At 26.8% G+C, this 22,969-nt stretch overlaps 1 long non-coding RNA gene across 1 annotated transcript; it reads right to left on the reverse strand.

The window, feature by feature from the left end:
* Positions 1 to 3,840: 3,840 nt before the first annotated feature.
* On the reverse strand, positions 3,841 to 12,887 carry LOC130894998 (uncharacterized). The gene is made up of 3 exons (XR_009059416.1): positions 12,786 to 12,887; positions 10,681 to 12,353; positions 3,841 to 6,000 (listed from the first exon to the last, which is right to left on the reverse strand). It is a non-coding gene; the product is annotated as an uncharacterized LOC130894998 (long non-coding RNA).
* Positions 12,888 to 22,969: the final 10,082 nt, after the last annotated feature.

Here is a 22,969-nt window from a genome sequence, read left to right on the forward strand (position 1 = left end):
CTTTGTGAATATAAAACAAATTTTCAAATTTATTTCAACATAATTTGAGAGGTTAATTGTTAATAGAAATTTAATCTGTCTAATATAAATCCCAAATTTCTCCAATATTTGAATGACAACTTCAGCAATGTCAGCGATAGGTGGTTAGGTTTCTTCTGCGATCTGCCATATTTCGTCCAAAGCTATTCTCGGATTTTTCATCACAAGCCGCTATTTATCGTCTTCAATCTTTTAATTAATTCATTCTCCTCATTTATATGAAAATTTGCGTAAAAAAATGAATTAAACAGGTTCACCCTCCCTCATTCACATTTTTCTTCCTTAGATTCCAGTTTTTATTCCAAGATCCTAGTCACGTTTTTCACGCCACGACATGCTAAAAAACTTGTTTCACATGCTATACCCTACGGTAAATGTTACGAAAAATGATGATAAAAAAACTTCCATTATCTTCAAGTCCGCACAATAGAAAGATGGAGGCTATAGACCGGCTGAAAACTCCTAACCGTCGAAACGAGACGTCACTAGACACAATTACCCGACTATGCACCTAAAAATCAAACAAGTACCAGCACCAGCAGCTCAAAATCCAGAACGGCCTGTCAGTAAAGAAACGCAGTCAATGAATTTTTTTGCAGAGAATGATGCACCGGCCCAACCACAACAAGATGTCGCCATTTTTTCTCCAATATTTGAAAAACAAGTTCAGTTTTTTCTAACGATAGATGGTTGTTTTTACTGCGATCCGTCATATTTCGTCCAAAGTTAATTCTCGGATGAATTTATCACAAGCCGCTATTTATAGTCATTATCTAGCCTTTTAATTAATTCATTCATTCATTTATATAAAAGTATAACTTACTGCACCCCAATATTTTATGATATATCCCAAAATTTTTTATGTATAATAAAAATGGTCGACAAGAATTTCATAACACAAGTGAGACATTAATTTTTAAAATGGAAATACCAGTCTAATAATAAAAAAAATATTCATTAATCCCTAATACCAAGGACTTTCCAATAGTTTAATTATCCCTATTTTTATTGGCTAGGTAGGTAATTTTATAAAGGGGCGGATAAAATCAGTAAATTTTATGGCCGAAAAGTACCTGAAATGTATTATTCAGAATAATAAACATAAAAATAACATTAAAAATTAGTATTTTGTTGAGTTTCATAGTAAGCGGTTCTCTTCTGTTCATTATGCAAAAAGTGAATATAAAGACGAAAGTGTCGAGTCAAATGCGCCGCAGTTGCAAAATTTCACATTCACAAATTTTGCTATATTTATGGAGAATTTATGGTGAAATCGCTGAAAGATTTAGCACGTGATAGATTCAAATACATTAGAGAAATTTTTCGCCAGTTGAGCGATGCCAAATTAAGGAAAGGTATTTTTATTGAGCCACAAATAAACGCGCCGCAGTTCATTTAAGGTGAAAATATATAAGATTTAAAAAAAGTGAAATAATTTTTTTCAATAAATATTTTACAAATGAATATGATTCTGAAAAACTTAACTTAAGTGTTACTATTATTTATTTTTTTCATATTTTCCATTTTATCACAATATGCTATTCATTCTTGTGTTACTTCAAAAACATTTTTTTTGTCGACCATTCTAATTATTCATATTCAGCTAAATTTTAAACATTAGTAAAAAAAATAGAAACTATAGAAATTAAACTCAATATAGGGAATTTTTTTACCAATCAATCTTGGACGGAAAAAACTATAAAAATCAAATTGAACATTTCTATAACAACCACCTCTCAAAAATAAAAAAAAATATATTAAAAATGCAATATGAGACAATTTCTGAATTAAGAGAAAATTTTGAATTTGTGAATTTACTTCTGGATTTGGATACAAGAAAATAATAAATTTTAATAAATTCTAACGATGGTTTAGAAAATATGTATTCTTAAGAAATTTTATACAGATATTATAATGAAAAAAATTGTAAGAACTCAAAACGAAGATGACAAGATCTTCTACGGGAAATAAAATGTATGTAAGTATACAGTAACAATAAATAACTAATTTCAAAATAACAATTCTGGAATAATTATACAGTGAAAATTTAACATTTATCCACAAAATTGCACTTGAAATTTAAATATAAGAAAATAATTGAAGATTGAAAAAAAAAAATTAAAGAAAAAAAAACAATTTTAAAATATCACAATTCCAGAAATAAAAAAATGAAATAAGTCCAAAAGATAAAAATATATCCAGAATATTATTTGAGAAATAAATTTTATATTCACAAAAATATTAAACATCAATAATACAAAAATGAAAATAGTAAAGACAGAAATTACTTACATTTGTAAATGATGCACTTCACAATTCACAAAAATTTTCAAAAGGATTTAGAATAATAAGTTACAACGTAAGCTTAAGCGCCGCGAAAATTTATAATGTAATGACATACAATGGATGAAAACGACGTTTTTATAACAGAGGCCCTTCTTCCTTCACCCAACTTTGTTCTCGGCCAATCGAAACAAGGGTTCGAAAGATGTAGCCAATCCCAACAAAGCGACCAGAACATGTGGGGTGGGGCATTTTTCATTCTTCTTAGTATTTTTGTGGTGAAAGGTTCAAAATTATGAACACCAAGACCGTTTGTCCCAAAAATTAATAGAGAATATTCTACCTTTCAAAAATTTAATTTTATAATATTCTACATTGAAAAAAAAACAGTGTATAATAATTTTATAATTCAATTAAATGTTTCGGAGTTTACGTTAGATATTTATCACATGATTTTATATCTTCAAATTTCAAATTTTTAAGTCGATAATGGAAAAGAAGGATGAACATTTATACAAATGAAGATTGAGAAACTTAATTTTTTACACAAGTTTGCTTCCTATTTGATGGACTTTGGAAAATTTCCATTTCGTGAAAGGTATTTATTATTATTACATACATACTTTCTTCTGTTAACTTCACCAGAGAATATTAAAAAAGAATAGATGCAGTGTTTTTTAATGATATAAATTAGAAATAATTTACGTTTGAAAATATTTTCCAAATGGCTTAATTAATAAAATAGACTAGAAAATGATTTTTTTTTCAAATGATTATTGAAGAAATGGAATTTTACTTTCGAAAAATTCAATTTTATAAAAATTTGTTTTAGAAAAAAACCATGTAAGATTACTTTGAAAAATTTTTCCAAGTCGTTTATATGATAAAATATGTAGTCTATAAAATGATTTTTTTTCAAATGATTATTAAAAACATGGAATTTTAGTTTCGAAAAATTCAATTTTATAAAAATTTGTTTTAGAAAAAAACCATGTAAGATTACTTTGAAAAATTTTTCCAAGTCGTTTATATGATAAAATATGTAGTCTATAAAATGATTTTTTTTTCAAATTATTATTAAAAACATGGAATATTAGTTTCGAAAAATTCAATTTTATAAAAATTTGTTTTAGTAAAAAACGATGTATAACTTTGAAAATTTTTTCCAAGTCGCTTATATGATAAAATAGTCCAGAAAATGATTTTTTTTCAAATGATTATTAAAAACATGGAATTTTAGTTTCGAAAAATTCAATTTTATAAAAATGTGTTCAAGTAAAAAACGATGTATAATAACTTTGAAAAATTTTTCCAAGTCGCTTATATGATAAAATAGTCCAGAGAATGATTTTTTTTCAAATGATTATTAAAAATATGGAATTTTAGTTTAGAAAAATTCAATTTTATGAAAATTTGTTTTAGAAAACAACGATGTATAATAACTTGGAAAAATTTTTCCAAGTGGCTCAATTAATAAAATAGTCCAGAAAATGATTTTTTTTTCAAATTATTATTAAAAATATGGAATTTTAGTTTCGAAAAATTTAATTTTATAAATTTCTGCATAAGAACAAAACAGTGTATAATAATTTTATCAATCAATTATCAAAGTAATCCACAGATCCGAAATTTACAATATTTTATATTTTTAAATTTCAGGTCCAGTTTGGGAAAGAAAGACGAAAATTTATAACAAATGAAATAGCTGTCGATATGAAGATTGGAAAACTTGATTTTTCACACAAGTTTGCTTCCTATTTGATGGACTTTGGAAAATTTCCATTCCGTAAAAGGTATTTATCATCATTACATATATACTTTCTTCTAATAACTTGATCAGAGAATATTAAAAATAAACAGATTCAGTGTTTTTTTTTTTAAATGATTGATATATATTAGAAATAATTTACGTTTGAAAAAATTTTCCAAGTCAATTCTATAATAAAATAGTCCAGAAGATGTTTTTTCTCAAATGATTATTGGTAAAATGGAATTTCAGTTTCCAATAATTTAATTATGTAAAGTTCTGCATTAGAAAAAACGATATATTATGATTTTATTATTCAATTGTCTAAGTAAAATTCGAAGTTTACCTTAGATAGTTATTACATTTTATCTTTTCAAATTTCAAGTCTAAAATGGGTAGGAATGATGAAAATTTATAACAAATGAAGTAGCTATCGATATTCGATAAACTCTTGAGAAAATCTTTTATTTTGCAAAATATATTATTACACATATACATTCAACTAACTTGAGCAGAAAACATTCAAAATTAAAAAAGAAACAGATACAGTTTTCTTTTTTAAGAGTTGATATAACTTAGAAACAATCAACGTTTGAATAAATTGTTCACAGTCGATTATAAAATAAAATGTCCAGAAAATATGTTTTTTTTCGAATTATTATTAAAAAAATGTGATTTTCATTTTGAAAAATTCAATTTTATTAAGTTCTGCATAAGAAAAAAACAGTGTATAATAATTTTATCAATCAATTATCAAAGTAATCCACAGATCCGAATTTTACAATATTTTATATTTTTAAATTTCAGGTCCAGTTTGGGAAAGAAAGACGAAAATTTATAACAAATGAAATAGCTGTCGATATGAAGATTGGAAAACTTGATTTTTCACACAAGTTTGCTTCCTATTTGATGGACTTTGGAAAATTTCCATTCCGTAAAAGGTATTTATCATTATTACATACATACTTTCTTCTATTAACTTGATCAGAGAATATTAAAAATAAACAGATTCAGTGTTTTTTTTAAATGATTGATATATATTAGAAATAATTTACGTTTGAAAAAATTTTCCATTTAATTTAACTAACTTGAGCAGAAAACATTCAAAATTAAAAAAGAAACAGATGCAGTTTTCTTTTTTTAAGGGTTGATATGACTTAGAAACAATTGACGTTTGAATAAATTGTTCACAGTCGATTATAAAATAAAATGTCCAGAAAATATGTTTTTTTTTTCGAATTATTATTAAAAAAATGTAATTTTCATCTCGAAGAATTCAATTTTATCAATTTCTGCATAAGAACAAAACAGGGTATAATTATTTTATCATTCAATTATTATCAAAGTAATTCACATATTCGAAGTTTACAACATTTTATATTTTTAAATTTCAGGTCCAGTTTGGGAGAGAAAAACGAAAATTTATAACAAATGAAGTAGCCATCGATATGAAGATTGCAAAACGGAATTTTTTACACACGCATACAAGATACAATAATTATCACACACATACTTTCAATTTACTTAACTGAAAATACCAAACATAAAAAGACAAATTCATACAAATATTATTCTCCAGATATCTATAATTTTTTTATATTTGTAATTTTAATTTGTAAAAAATTTATTACATAAAAAATTTTTTTTTCAGACAGGTTAAGTTTTGGAAAGAAACTTGACACAGAAAAACGATAATAGAAAATAGAATTTTACATGTATTTATATATTCCTGATACAACAGCATTTCCATTTTAGAAACACATATTTGTAGTTTGAAATACATATTTGTTATAAAAATTGAAGAAATATGTTTTATTGTTATTTATTCAACAATCACCTTCCTTTTGGCAAACCGCTTTATCGATTCGCACACTATATATTTTTCGTTTCGTTAACGGGTTAAAATTTCGCGTCGAATCGCGCACAAACACCTAAAACAAAAAAAATAAATTCAAATCTTCCATTTTTTAAAATTGTTTGAAAAATAACCTGAGCGTTAATACGAAATCAAATAATTATAATACTTAGATATTATGTTTTTTTTTTCAAAATTTCCGTTAAGCAATTTATTTAATCTATTTTGATAGACATTACATTTTGTCATTAGAGTTTTTGTTGTAATATCTAGTTGAATTAATTACAGAGCGTTCTTTTATTTACCGACGATTATTATATAAATTTACCCACACCTCTCAAAGAACTAAAAAAAACCTCATCCTCATGTTTTTATAATTATGTTTCGCTTGTTCGAAATAATTTCAAATTATGGACCTCAAAGACATCTAATAAAAAATGTTTTTGATACGTTTTAAAATGAACCCCTAATATTCAAATTTTTAGCTGCATTGGCACACCCTGTATATCAATATAATTTTATATCAAATACAAAGAGAAGTAGGCACTTAAAAAAAATGTTTTCTACTGAAATTATTACTGAAAAGTAATGAAATACAACTTTTCAATAAGAGGTGGCGCTATTGGGTATTCGACCATCATCAACAGTTCGAAGAGTGTGTTTTTCAATTTTTAGACTTTTCTATTTATATTTTCTTCATAATTAACTCATCAACTCAATAAAAAATATGTTTCTACACTTCGATGCAACTTTAGTTTTAATGAAAAAATAAATTAGTGTGAAAATAGCGGACGCCATCTTCCTTCCAGTTTTGTAAATAGGTGACAAAAAGTCGAGAGTCGAGACATACGAAATAGTAGAAATTAATATTAAAATAAGCTCAGTATGAGCTTCTCTGTAAAGATGGCGTTGCTAGTACTAAAAATCTAAACCAAAAATTATTTCATTATTTCTTTAAACTTCTCATAATAGGTAATTGGTTTGTGGTTATTAGATTAAGAAAATCCAAAATTTTGAAAAATAAACCGTCAAAACTTAAAGCTATGGAAGCTGGAAAGCAAACTTTGTATTCCAAAAGCATAATACGAATAACCTTCCTAGCCTTCAGATCTGGCATCTTTTGAATCTTACGAAATTATAATATAATTTCATTTATCATCGTGTAGTTTAAAATAAGTGAAAAATTCGTCCCGCTCTTGCTCGCTCGCCGAAAGGAAATTTCCATGATAAATAAAACAAGGAAAATTATAATTGGTTCTTGGTTATTACAATAAGAAAATCCTGGATACAATATAAACATCATAATCATTAGAAAATAATAAGCATTCTCAATATACATCTAATAAGTAACACAAATGAAATCATTTCAATGAAAACTACGAAACTAACTGAACTTTCATTTCCCAAAATTTAACTTTAGTCAAACTGTTGATGGGATGGGTATCTTAAATTTTTATTTTGCCTTTATAATATATAACAATTTAATTTGGTGTAGAGATTATAAATATACAAATCCTTTCTTGGTATTCTATTGCAAATGAAATTTTTTTTACTGTATTTTTCAAATGATAACGCTTTGCAGTAACATTGAAAATATGAAAGCTACTACAGAAAGTTCGTATGAAAGTTTTACATAAAAGAATATTGTTGCAATCCAAATAGAGTCATAGAATTAATTGATATATGAAATTGTCCGAAGGAATCTTGAATATTTGAAATAATTTTAAGTTCACTATAAAAATTTCTTATAGAATAACCATTGTTTTCCTGAACATATAACTATTGGCTAAAATTACTAATCAGGGAATAGGATTTCATATTATAATACATCTTGAGTGATTTTTTGAAAAAATTGAGAGAATGGAGCACGAAGAGCAACATTGGTGTTGCCGTATATACAGGATGGTTAGCAATTATATTTCAAAACATAATAGTAAAAGAATGACAGTATAATATTTATGCTGTGATTTGAAAATTTTTCAAAAATATTATGTGGTCCTCGTTCCTATCTTAGTATCACAAAAAAAAGTTTTCGCATCATTTTTCTTTCAAAAACTTACGAAAATATGGTATGGACACGTATATTCGAAACTATCTGTAACAATTTTCGGAAAATTCATAAACGGGAATTTTCCGTGAAGCTCGTTTTAATTGATTACCACTAAGATTACATCAAATTTGTTTTTCGCGCTACCGCATGTTTCAGTTTTTATAAGTGAATTTACATTCAAATTATAAAGAAGAAAATGGTTATTTTCCATATAAAGATACACCTCCATAATAATTCGGGAAATTTGAGGAAACCCCGCTTTGTATTAAACTTTATCAGAATTGTTTGTACTTTCATATCTTAGTTTTTCCTACTACTTTGTTTTACAGCCTTATTTTCAATTAATGATTACAAGTAATTTCAAATAAATATATTATTTGCTTGGTGAATGTAGAATTTGGACACATTAGTATCGGGCGGTTATCGTTCTTAAATAACGATTGAGAGGATATAAAATTTTGTAAAATAATAAACATGAAAGGATCAAAAAGGTTCCATCGAACGTGATGTTTCTAGAAAATATATAATTTTACATTTCGGCAACAATAAAAGTATAATAAAGTTGCATTCCCTGAAATAAGAAAAAGGAAGTCCATCATAAAATATTAAATTCTTTTAACTAAATAACGACATCAATAGAACGAACCTACCCGTATACTAAAAATAATTTTGGGTATTTTTGCAAACTCTGAAACGTGTATTTTTGAATATGAAATTTTTTAAAATAATAAACATGAAAGGATAAAAAAAGGTTCCTTTGAACGTGATGTTCCTCGAAAATAAATAAATTTAAATTTCGGCACCAATAAAAGTATAATAAAGCTGCAATCCCTCAAAATAATAAAAAGGAAGTCCATCATAAAATATTAAATTCTTTTAAATAAATACCGACATCGATAGAACGAATCTATCAGAATACTAAAAATAATTTTGGGTATTTTTGCAAACTCTGAAATGTGTATTTTTGAAAAAAATGTACAAGACTTTTATTAAGGATCATTGAGAAATAGCATTACTTGATCGTAATAAGAATACTTTTATTATTGATTTATTGACAATTAATTTGATTTGATATGGACATTTTGGACAGCAGATCATGTGTATAGGGTGAGTTACATGTTATAATTCAGTTGTTTCTAGTAAACAAACTGTGCACAAATTCAGAGTTTATTCATAATACGGTATATACCAAAATTAGTTGAACAAATGAAACATATGAATCACATTTTTTAATTTTACACGGAAACTAAAGTCAACTCTGAGAAAAGTTTCATTTACCATCAAGTTTAAAAACAAAGAATTGAGAAATTTTTACCAATAGAACAAAAAAATCACGAGAGGACACAGTTAGGTAATTACAGAGTAATTTATATAAGGGACAACGAGAGAAGAGTCCTTAATTGATTCACAAGAAAAATTAAAAGATGGGCTAAATACTTTGAAGGAATTTTGAATGGAACAGGAAGAACATTGTGGATCTCGTGAAGGAAACAACAATAAAGACATATCAGTGTGTGGTGCAGTAGTACAGCTAAGAGGTGGTGGAATATGTCCAATATTAAAGAAGAAAAAAACGAGGTGTGATGAAACCGAATTTTCATTAATAGAAATATTCGAATAGTTGTTTGAATACAGAGTGTCCTTGTATGGACAATAATTAGGAATTCAATGCTGAAATATACAAGAATTTTTGTTTCGAGATTACTTCTAGTACAAATAACATTCATTATTTTCAACCATTCCAAAGTTTCTCGTCTCCCTGTAAATCTAAATAACCTACATATTTTCTAATTTATTCTAATTTCGTATAACCAAGTTATCCTAGTTGTAAATAAGTCATACCTATCTCTCAACTGATACTCCCTGTATACCTTTATTATCATTATCAATTTTCGTTTATTAGTAATAAACCCTCAACATGTATAGTTATTTTGGTATTATTACGAGTATGTATCTAGAATACTGCGATTTTAAAATTTCTCATAGTGTAGGGTGGTCCTTATCTCTTTAAGAATTCTGTTAAACGTAATCTCATAAATGCCAAAAATAAGATTGAAATGTAAATACACAATTCTTCGAACAAAGACAAAGCATCCAAGAAGGGGCTGCACGGTCATTTTTCGTTATCGGTATTAAACCCTCGATATAATGTAAACAAACTATTCTACAAACAGATAAAAAAGGTTCCTAAACTGCACCGGCACGTGTTGTTTTTCAAATATATTATACCTCTTGTAAATTCTCGATAAATATAAATAAATGAAGGATACTTTTAACAAAAAAAAAGGGTGTAATGATGGTTCATAAATGATAAAAGATTTCTAAAATAAACATACCAGACTCCATAGTAGTAAACCATTAAAAACATTGAATTCTAAACAATCTACCCACACCTTAAGAATTTCTTATAGAATAACCATTGTTTTTATGAACATAAGATGGTTAAAATTACTAATCAGTAAAAAAGAATTCATTCAGATTATAAAAATCTTTAAGTAATTTTTTGAAAAAAATGAGAGAATTTTCCAAAATGAGGTTTAATTTTATGATCTTTGAGTATAAATCTTGCTTGGATACTAATTATACAGAGCGTTCATTACTTTTCAATAATAATGTTTGAAGATGGTATAAAAAAAATTAGTAATTTAACTTACTATGCAAATATTTTACGAAGTTAATTTGATACGTAAAATCATTTGTACTCACATAACTTTGTCCACATAGGAAAGCCTCCATATCCATTTTCCATTTCCATGATATCCATCACTTAAAACCGATTCGCGACACAGCGAAATCGATACCGAAAATTACGAATCACTTTTCCATATCGCGGCGGTTGCCTACCTCATTTATGACATTCATCACACAATCATCTCATTAACCCAACAGATTTGTTCTCAAAGATCAGGAAAATCTCAACAGATTACTCGGAAAGTCATTTGAATGGAAATCGCATCTTCAAGTTACTCAATTATCTAATTATCATTTATATTGATCAGAAGGATCCATGTACTACTATTTCGAATCAAAGTGAATTTGAGGTGTATTCGAGCAATTCTATCATATGATTATCATCATAATTATTCATCAAATATTTACTGGACTTAAATGTGTTACAGTAAACGCTGAAAAGAATTGATCAATCCAAAATAACAACGTCAAGATTTTATTTGATCAGTATCATATAATGAGAAAAATTAGTTTTAGTCATAAATATTAACAATCTTCTGTTTGAATGTAAGGGAGTAGTCGAAATTTGGATATTTGTTAAAACTTTCTGAATGTTAAAAAAGTTATTCAAAAATAAATTCAATCTATTTTTCTTCAATAATTAAATCTGTAACTGTATTAATCTCAACAAAATATTCTTAGGATTCCAAAAAACACAAAAACCAACAACATCTGATCAAAGTTCTGCTCACTCAATAAATAACAAAAAAAATCATTTCAATCAAAATTTGATGCAATAATTCGGACCGAAAATTTCAGAAAAATTTGAATAAAAAGTTTTAATAACTGATTTTAGTATTTCCTTCATACGAGGTACATCCACAATTTAAGTTCCTTTTCTAACCTATATTTCGAATAGTCATAGGGGATGAAATTTTGGTATCTTACGATACCCCTAAGCAAATTTCGACACCTCGACAACTCATTTCCACCGTTTGCTCCGACGTTTTGCCGTTTGATTTAGGCACATGCGTGGAAATTAAGAAACAGGGCAAACTCCGAGGATTACTGTCAAATGGTTTTTGTTTTTTTTTTCACGATAATGCCCCATCTCCCACTGTGACGTGACAAAAAAACCGCTCCAAGAATTTGGCTGGGGTGTGTTTGATCATCCTCCGTATAGCTCGGACCTCACTCCTACCGACTTTCATCTCTTCTTATACCTGAAATCTCTCGCTAAAAGTTGAAACGAGCCGGAAGAAAAATTTTCGAAACTACATAGAAAATTAGGTTAACAGCATGAAAAATATGTTTTTTGACCTGCTCGTATGTTCTTTTATAACCAAATGGAACTTTCTTAGTGGATATTCCTCGTATATCATATTGAAATTGTGTTACATTCAATTTTTGGGAAAAATATCAATTTATCAGCATATATTTTGGAATAATGGATGGAGAAAAATTTATTTGATTTAAAATATTGGAAAATTTCATCGTACGTTTAAATGAATTGAATTATCTAGCAGTACCAAGTAGAAACGTAAAATATGTCGTTTGAAATATTTGTTATGAAGAATGGAAAACCATTTTTTTTGTTATTTATCCAACAATCAACTACTTTTTGGCAAACCGCATTATGGAACGTGTCCTACATTTACCTTTCGTTTCGTTAACGGGTTAAAATTTCGCGTAGAATCGCGCACCAACACCTTAAACAAAAACATGAATTGTAATATTTTTTCTAAATACCCTTGCAATTAATAAAGTACAAAAAAATCATGCAAATAGATTGTGTCCCTTTTATTTATTCACGTCAAACCATTCAATCAAACACTATATTTATAAACAGATTGCCCCTGTATGTATAATAAATGAAAATTATGTAACAATATATTCAGAAAAAAACTTTTATTACTTCTTAAATCTGTCAGCCACTAAAGTTTTCCCCCTCGTAAATATCAAGTCCACAATTTTTAGATGGTATCCGGTATTATAAATTCAAAGTTATATTACCCAAGATGTTGTAATTTATTCGACTGGAGTGAGTTAGTTATAAAAGAAAATTATATCAATAAAATCAAATTTTCAAAATGAACTTCACAAAAAATATCCGTGTTGCAAGCAAAAAAGTAAAAAATCACCTAAGTAATCACATTTGTCGAATTCGCCTTCGTGGTTTTCAAGTTAAACAAAATATAACAAGAAAACTTCTCACGGAAAATTACTTTTTCACTAATTTTGCGATTCTCAAATCAAAATTCCTACAAAATTATACAAAATCATTCCCACTAAAACGATATTTTTTGCTTCGCTTCCGAATTCCAATTATACAAAAAATTCCTTTTTTGTTTCAAAACTTGATTTTATTAGTTTTTTACAACTAAAAGTAATTTTTTTTTTATTTTTTGTTATTTAACAGAAGCGAGGACTACATTATTTTATTTCTGAAATTATTTTTACCAAAATTTTTTTACCAATTATGATATACAGGGTTTTTCTCAACTATTTGTATTTTACGATATAATATTAGAAAAATACCAATCATATATATATGTTTTCTAGTAGTTTTCCAAAAAAAAAATTCCTTTCTTACAAACACATTTTTTTGTAAATGCTTTGCAAAGTAGATTATATATATAGGGTGAGTCTTCCGGATTGATCACATTTTTTGAGGAAATGGTAATAATGACGGTTTACAAAAATTTGTAGCAATTTTCTTATAAATTTAACGTATAGGGAATACTAAAAAAAATTACACGATGATAAATTCCAGTATGATACATTCGAAAGAAGAAAAATAGTGAGAATTTCAATTTTGGGCTCACTTTGTATATAAAATAACAAATAATTACAATTTAATCGACTACGATGATAATGCATCTTATTAAGAAAGTCAGTTAAATTCTTTTTCTTAAATTACAATAAGTTACAGATAAGATAATTTCAAAATATGGACCTCAAATACAACTAATAAAAAAATGTTTTTGATACGTATTAAAACGACCCCCTAATACTCAACTTTTTAACAAAATTGGCGCACCCTGTATATCAATATAATTTTATAGTGGAAACAAAGAGAACTAAACATTTAACAAACAATGTTTCCTAATGAAATTAATACTCAAAATTTATGGAACCGAGCTATTCAATAAGAGATGTCACTATTGGGCATTCGACCTTCAACCACTATTCGAAGATTATGGGATTCAATTTTTTAGAAGTTTCCATTCATATTTCCGTGATGGTGGACACATTATTCAATAAAAATATGTTTCTTCACTCTAACACAACTTTGGTCTTAATAAAAAAATAAATTGGTGTGAAAATAACGGATGCCATCTCCTTTCAGCTTTGTAAATAGGTGACAAAAAGTCAAGAGCTGAGACATACGAAATAGTAGAAACTAATATTGAAATGAGTTCAGTATGAGCTTCTGTACATAGATAGCGCTGCTAGTACTAAAAATCTAAATCAAATTCACGTTTTGGAATTTTTGTAAATAGAATAAGTGACGCAGTTTGTTAATTTATGTCTCGAGTAAATAATAAAGATTTCAAGATAAATTTTCGCCTTTCCATTTTGCAAATCCATTCGAAAGTATTTCGTTACTCGGTTAAATATATACGTAGAAGGAAGTCACCACAGAAATTTCCATATCTCAAATTTTTGAACTTTTTTTTTATTTGAAGAACTTCAAATGCAAAATTTTTGAAAATAAAGCGTCAAAAGTAGAGGGTATGAAAGCTGCAAAGCAAACTTTGGTATTCCAAAAGCATAATACGAATAATCGTCCTAGTCTTCAGATCTGGCATCTTTTGAATTTATAATATGATTTCATTTATCATCGTATAGTTTGAAATAAGTGAAAAATTCCTCACACTCTTGCACGCCGATTTCCAAGAAAAATAAAACAAGAGAAATTTCAATAATTTCATAATTTCGTCCCCATTATTAATTGACAATAAGTACAATATAAATTTCATCATCATCATGGAAAAAGACAAACATTTTCATTACACACAATTATACAAAAATGAAAATATTTCAATGATAACTAAGGTTTAATTTGCCACGTATCAACTAATTTCTATAGATATATCACCCTATTGTATAATAAAATAAAAAATACTTAAAACGCCGTTTTAGTTGAAACAATTCTTAATCTTTTCTTTTCTTTTCAAAACTATAGATTCTGAGAGAAACATAAATACAAATTTGATAATAAAGAAACTAAAAGTTACTATTTTCCGCAATCTTTACGATTGCACGAAATTTCTCTGCCTACTGAAATTCCAAATAAATAAAACTCAATTTAAGGTCTCAACATTGTAGTTGTGATATCTCCAAAAAAAAGGTGGAGTGAAAATAATGTTTCATCACTAAAATGCATCTTACTTTTATACAATCATCTCCTATATATTATTATTATTAATATATGTAGATTAGAAGTACTTGAAACAATAAAATAAAACATTTTAGCAAAACCTAGACACATGGTAATTTACACAAAACTGACTCATACTTTTCATGTCGAGTTGAAAATTTGAACAAATAGAACATTTCGTCTAAAAAAATTATCATATATTTGTTATGTTCAATTACTTTCGGGACATCCTATTTGCCAAACAAAAATATACAGATTCTACGTCTTCGTTTTTCGAATTAGTCATTTCATTAGTGATTACAAGTAGGTACATGAAAATGTTTATTAAGTAAAGAAACATCGTAGAATTTATATAGTGTTAAATTTATTTCAAGTTTAAAAATTTCTGTTTCATTTTCTACGCAGTAATAAATAAAGCCTTTATCAAGTGCTAAATTTTGGATACATTTAGAATATGAATAACAAAAGGAAACATCTAGAAGAGGTATATCAGTTTGCTTAAATAAACAAAAAAGGGTGGTTGGTTTTCGAAGATATATAATACCTAATTTCACTATAGATCATTGGAACAAATAAAAAGTAGGTAGTAGAGGGTTATTTTTCAATAACACATTTATATTCTTGATATAACAAATGTAGCAAAAAATAGTAAATTCTTGGAAGGATAAAGAAAGGGTCTGAGAAGGTTCCACAATTTATCAAAATATCGATCATAAATATTACATTTGGACCATAAAATAAACATAAGATTTTAAAAATAGAATAACAATCCCTCGGAAGATATTGAAATATCAAATCTAAAAAATATCTTCCACCTACCTACGAATTATTGTACCCCGAGAAGCTCATACAAGAAATTAAATAATTGAAAAATGAATATTAAAAGTTTTGACTGAACAATTCTCAAAATGCAAATCAGTCACCTGAAAAACATTCTTGATAATTTCATTAGCTCAAATTTTTTTCTATTTGAAAGAACAAAGATATTGAAGCAGCAAAGCACTAAATTCAAACAACAAATTATCTTCTCTTTCCTATACCTACCAATTATTGAACAAGACGAAAAAATACCAGAAAAAAAATATTTGAAACCTTCACTTGGAAAATATGAAACAGAAAACTCAATTATTAGTTTAGTAACAACTCTTTAACTAATTATGTATTGAGTATCTATCAATAAAAAAAAATATGTGAAAAACGATTAGATTAAGTTTGTTTTATTAAAAGATCCCCAGTTTAATGCGCTTGAAATTTCGAAGTTCCAAAAGAATGGCCGCATATTACCGATATATAAAAGAAAATAGTTTTCACTTCATAATCTGAGACCAAATGACAAGAAATATTTAAGGTGGTAAATTTAAAATCAAATTAATAAGACAAAAAATCACTCACCAGTTCACAAATGAGGAAATGACCATCTTGGTAGTTAAGAATTTTCTGGGTATCCATGATTTTCACCACACAATATTGTATTGAAACACGGAAAATTCTTTTAATGTTTATTTTCAATCCGTTTCACGAAAATTTTAAAATAAAAACTATTTTTTATCGATATACTGAAAATTTCCAAAGTTTGCAATAAAAATTTTCAACATTAGTCACATTTTTAAAACTAGAAATCGAAAGATTTTTTTGTCGTTATTAATCAAACAAATCCGATATCTCTGTATTTTATTTATCTAATAATAACTATTTTGTACTACAATCGAAATAAGGTATTTTAATATTAATATCTTTATATATTTTTATATGAAAAAACACATTACAGTTGAAAAGATTTGGCGTGAACAATAATTGCGTCGACATACAAAGATGGCCGATAAGCTGTCTAGACAGACAAGGATAAACGAACTTTTTGATGCTATATTTTAGATAATCGTTTATTTAATGTTCATAAGTAAATCAATGATTTACACAAGTTCAAATTATCTGAAGAAAATGCTTAATTTTTATTACTTTGAAAATATTAAAAAAAAATAATAAAACCTAAGCATTCCATAAAATGTAGTACACTGAAATCGTTCATTTTCCTGGAAACTTAATTGGACAAATCTCGTTAATTTTTACATTGAGAGAATTATATCTTACCTATATCAATAAGAAAATAGTTTTCACTTCACAATCGAAAACAAAATTACACGATATTTTACGAATAGAAAATTTAGCATCAAATATGTCTGCCCGAATTTGTAATACTGTCAAAGTTTCATTATCTAAATAATTAAATGCATTGTTTAAAGCTTGTGACTTCAACATTCATAGTGCGCAGGTCAAAAACAAGTCTAGACATTCGCAAAGAATTCGAAATGGGACAATGATCTGAGAAGGTGTAAAGTTTTGATTTATTAAATAATAAGTAATTAAATATTATATATTTTGTTATATAATTTCCATATTGAATAAAATAGTGTTTTCAAAGATAAAATAAATAAAGCAATATAAAGCAAGATATATTTTTAATAATATTTCTAAGAAAGTTTTAAATAATTAGTGATAATAGATATAATACATACAATAAAACATGGCATAGATTTGATTATTGCAAATCACAATAACTTAATATCATTAAATGACTATATAAGTATAGATGGTAGGCAGCAAATAATAGTAATTTCCTTTTGGGAATCTGTATACTTTTAATGTTTTACGACATAACTTCGTTTTTCGAATTAGTACTTTCATTAGTTATTACAGGTACATGAAAATTTTATATATTAATTAAGGATCGTAGAATTTGAAACAATGTTACTGAAATTTATTCCAAGTTCCAAAAAATTAGTTGCATATGTATAAAGTACAAAACAAATCTTTTTTGTTATCTTGATATTGAGAATTCTGTGATTTTAAAACTTCCCATAATGTAGGGTGGTCCTCATCCTATTGAACGTTATCTTTCCTATGAATATCAAAAATCGATTCCAAATGTAAAGTAAATAAAAAATTCTTCAAACAAAGACAAAGGTAAGTAAGAAGGACCATGCACGTGTAATTTTTCGGAGTTTCCAATAACAAACCCTCAATATATATATTGTATTATTTTAATTAATTATCGAGAATACTGGAAATTTCTCATAGTGTAAGGTGGTCCTTAACTCCAAATTAAATAAAACAATTAGAGAGAATCGTAGTGAACGTTATTTTTCCTTACACCATATCTACGTTTTTTAATTAGTAATTTTATTATTGATTACAGGTAGGCATATGAAAATGTTTATTAATTGAAGAACGTAGAATTTAAAATAATGTTATTAAGATTTATTTGAAGTTCCAAAAAATAGCTGCATATGTATAAAGTACAAAACAAAATATTTTTGTTATCTTGATATCGAGAATTCTGTGATTTTAATATTTTCAGTTCCTATAGTGTAGGGTGGTCCTCATCTCCAAATATATTTCCTATGAATATCAAAAATAAATTCGAAATGTGAAGTAATTAAGGAATTCTTCCAACAAAGATAAAGTCGTCTAAAAAGGGGCTGCACGGTCAATTATCGTTATCGGTATTAAACCCTCAACATGTATAGTTATTTTGGTATTATTACGAGTATGTTTCTAGAATAATGTGATTTTAAAATTTCCCATATTTCGAGTGGTCCTCATACCCAAATTAGACAAACATTAACAAAGGATTTTGCCGAACGTTATTTCATATATATTAAAAAAAAATATATTCCAAATGTTAGGTAAACAAGAAATTCTTCTAACAAAGACAAAGGCATCCAAGAAGGGTCTGCATGGTCATTTTTTGTTATCGGTATTAAACCTTCGATATTATAATGTAAACAAACTATTCTACAAACTGATAAAAAGTGTTCTAGAACTGAACCGCACGTGTTGTTTTTCAAATATTTTATACCTCTTGTAAATTCTCGATAACCAATGTAGAAAAATAAATAAAGGATACTTTCAACAACAAAAAAGGGTCTAATAATGGTTCATAAAAGATTTCTAACATAAACATACCAGAATTGAAATATTTGGAACCCAGAAATTTTTTTTGGTACAGTATATTCAAAAGTAATGTTTTGTAGTTATCGAACTTGGTGGGCTTTTATATTCTTTTTCCGATTACTATCAATTTGCATTCGAAATTCTTTATATACTTGTTAGAATTTGCATTTTGGAGAATAAATATTGTGATGTCGAGTAAATAACACTCAACTTTGTTGAAAATTCGTAAGAAAATTAAATTATTATTTTAGAAAAATACTTTAGTTATTCGATTGATAAGAAGGGAAAAGAATTTTTTGTGTATAAAATGTGAAAAGCGATTCTAAACAAATGAAGGGGTGATGGAAAAAAGTTTATTAAATGAAGAGATAATTTCTAACAGTAACTGTTTCATTGGAAAGTCATATTTTCTCCGTGTATTTATCTTACAGAATGATTTGAGATTATTTCTATATTGTTTTCAGTAAATAAAAAGTGTGTACAAATAATTGATTCCGCACTAATACAAAATGATGATGGTTATTAAAAAAATGATCTCTATTTCCTCCAAAGTAAACACCCCCACTTTGTAACATAGCTGCAATAATATAATTAACGATTTTCTCTAAATTGGATTTGAATGGAAGAAGAAGATGCTTTATTAAACCACTCAAAAGATCTCCAGTTTGTGAATCCTCGAAACTTGATTAATTATCATATTGTTTTTACAAGTTTGTGTTTACCAAGAAAACAATTATGAATTAGAGAAGAATTTTTGAGACATATTATTTTGGGGAGACGGTAAAAATATCAGCATCAAAATTTGATAATCAATCCTGCTAAATATGATAGTGAACTATATTCTTTTGGCCAACTCTGTATAAATTGTAAAACGGTCAGAACCCTTAATATTTATTACTTTATTATTTTGTTATCTGTACATTTTGAATGGGTCTTATTGGAAAAATCCATATCTTTACCTACTACTACAGCAATAAAACATCTTGTTCACAGATGTGAGAATATTTTTTCGAAAGGGCGTAATGGACTATAACTATAGAAGCCTACGACATTTTTTATAAATTATTAATATGAAATATAAACTAATTTATTTACAAATTTTAACAAAAATGAATTTTGATATTGCCATGTCTTGATACTTGGACAACTTGTTTTATAATTTTGAATATACTCAAAAGAAAAAGATATTTCGATTAAATATAGATGAAACCTAAATTCACCACTCTTCGAATACAAAGTGTTCTTGTGTGAACAACAATTAGAAGTTGAATGCTGCGATATACAAGAATTTTTGTTTCGAGATTACTTCTAGTACAAATAACATCCATTATTTTCAACCATTCCAAAATTTCTCGTCGCCCTGTAAATCTAAATAACCGACATATTTTCTAATTTATTTTAATATCGTATAACCATTGTTACACTATCATTTTCTAACCTATATTTATTTTCCACAAATAATTATATATAAGTCATATTTCCAAACTGTTACTCCATGTATAAATTATTATTATTATTATTATATGTAAAAAATAAATCAATAAAATCGTAGCTTTCGATAAAATGTAATTAACTGAATTCACACAAACTTTAGATGGATAATTCTTGTTGATTTTACATAGAGAGAATTAATTATATCTTACCTATATCAATAAGAAAATAGTTTTTACTTAACAATCTAAAATGAAATTACACGAAATTTGACTAATAGAAAATTTAGATGTCTGCCCGAATTAATAACAATGTCAAATTTTAACTATTTAAATAAAAAAATGAATTGTTTAAACTTATTGATGTCAACATTGGTAGTCAATAACAAAGCCACGCCACGCCACGAATACGAACATCAAAGAAAAACAAAACTTTTAATGTTTATTTTCAATCCGTTTCACGAAAATTTTGAATTAAAAACTATTTTCTATCGATATACTGAAAATTTCCAAAGTTTCCATTAAAAATTTTCAACATTAGTCACATTTTTAAAACTAGAAATCGAAAGATTTTTTTTGTCGTTATTAAACAGATCCGGTATCTTTGTATTTTATTTATCTAATAATAACTATTTTGTACTACAATCGAAATAAGGTATTTTAATATTAATATCTTTATATATTTTTATATGAAAAAACACATTACAGTTGAAAAGATTTGGCGTGAACAATAATTGCGTCGACTTACAAAGATGGCCGATAAGCTGTCTAGACAGACAAGGATAAACGAACTTTTTGATGCTGTATTTTAGATAATCGTTTATTTAATGTTCATAAGTAAATCAATGATTTACACAGGTTCAAATTATCTGAAGAAAATGCTTAATTTTTATTACTTTGAAAATATTAAAAAAAAATAATAAAACCTTAGCATTCCATAAAATGTAGTACACTGAAATCGTTCATTTTCCTGGAAACTTAATTGGACAAATCTCGTTAATTTTTACATTGAGAGAATTATATCTTACCTATATCAATAAGAAAATAGTTTTCACTTCACAATCGAAAACAAAATTACACGATATTTTACGAATAGAAAATTTAGCATCAAATATGTCTGCCCGAATTTATAATACTATCAAAGTTTCATTATCTAAATAATTAAATGCATTGTTTAAAGCTTGTGACTTCAACATTCATAGTGCGCAGGTCAAAAACAAGTCTAGACATTCGCAAAGAATTCGAAATGGGACAATGATCTGAGAAGGTGTAAAGTTTTGATTTATTAAATAATAAGTAATTAAATATTATATATTTTGTTATATAATTTCCATATTGAATAAAATAGTGTTTTCAAAGATAAAATAAATAAAGCAATATAAAGCAAGATATATTTTTAATAATATTTCTAAGAAAGTTTTAAATAATTAGTGATAATAGATATAATACATACAATAAAACATGGCAGATTTAATTATTACAATTCATAATAACTTAATATTATTAAGTGACTATATAAGTAGAGGTTATGGGCAGCAAATAATAGTAATTTCCTTTTGTGAATCTGTATACTTTTAATGTTTTACGACATAGCTTCGTTTTTGGAATTAGTAATTTCATGAGTGATTACAGGTACATGTTAATGTTTCTTAATTGAAAAACGTAGAATTTAGAACAATGTTACTGACTAAAACAATGTCAAGTTTCAAAAGAATGGCTGCATATCTTGGTATTATTTTTGATTGTTTATCGAAAATACTGTGCATTAAAAATTTCCCATGGATGGGGGGTGGTCGCCATCCCCAAATTAGATAAACAATATCAGAAAGTATTCTAATAAACGTTATGTTTCTCAGGAATATCAAAAATCAATTCGAAATTCAAAGTAAATAAAAAATTCTTTCAATAAAAACAAATACATCTAAGAAGGTGCTTCACGGTCAATTTTCGTTATCAGTAATAAACCCAAAACATGTATAGTTATATTGGTATTACCATCGATTATTCATCTAGAATACAGTGATTTCAAAATTTCTCATAGTGTAGGGTGGTCCTTATCTCCAAGTTAAATAAACATCCTGAAAGGATTCTGTTGAACGTTATCTCATATATATAAAAAAAATATATTCCAAATATTAAGTGAACAAGAAATTCTTGGAACAAAGACAAAGACATCTAAGAAGGGTCTGAACGGTCAATTTTCGTTTATTAGTAATAAACCCTCAACATGTATAGTTATTTTGGTATTATTACGAGTAAGTATCTAGAAAACTGCGATTTTAAAATTTATCATAGTGTAGGGTGGTCCTTATCTCTTTAAGAATTCTGTTGAACGTAATCTCATAAATGCCAAAAATAAGATTGAAATGTAAACACACAATCCTTCCAACAAAGACAAAGGCATCCAAGAAGGGGCTGCACGGTAATTTTTCGTTATCGGTATTAAATCCTCGATATAATGTAAACAAACTATTCAACAAACAGATAAAAAAGGTTCCTAAACTGCACCGCACGTGTTGTTTTTCAAATATATTATACCCCTTGTAAATTCTTGATAACC

The sequence above is a fragment of the Diorhabda carinulata genome, chromosome 6 (genome assembly GCF_026250575.1).
Source record: "Diorhabda carinulata isolate Delta chromosome 6, icDioCari1.1, whole genome shotgun sequence".
NCBI classification, from domain to species: domain Eukaryota; kingdom Metazoa; phylum Arthropoda; class Insecta; order Coleoptera; family Chrysomelidae; genus Diorhabda; species Diorhabda carinulata.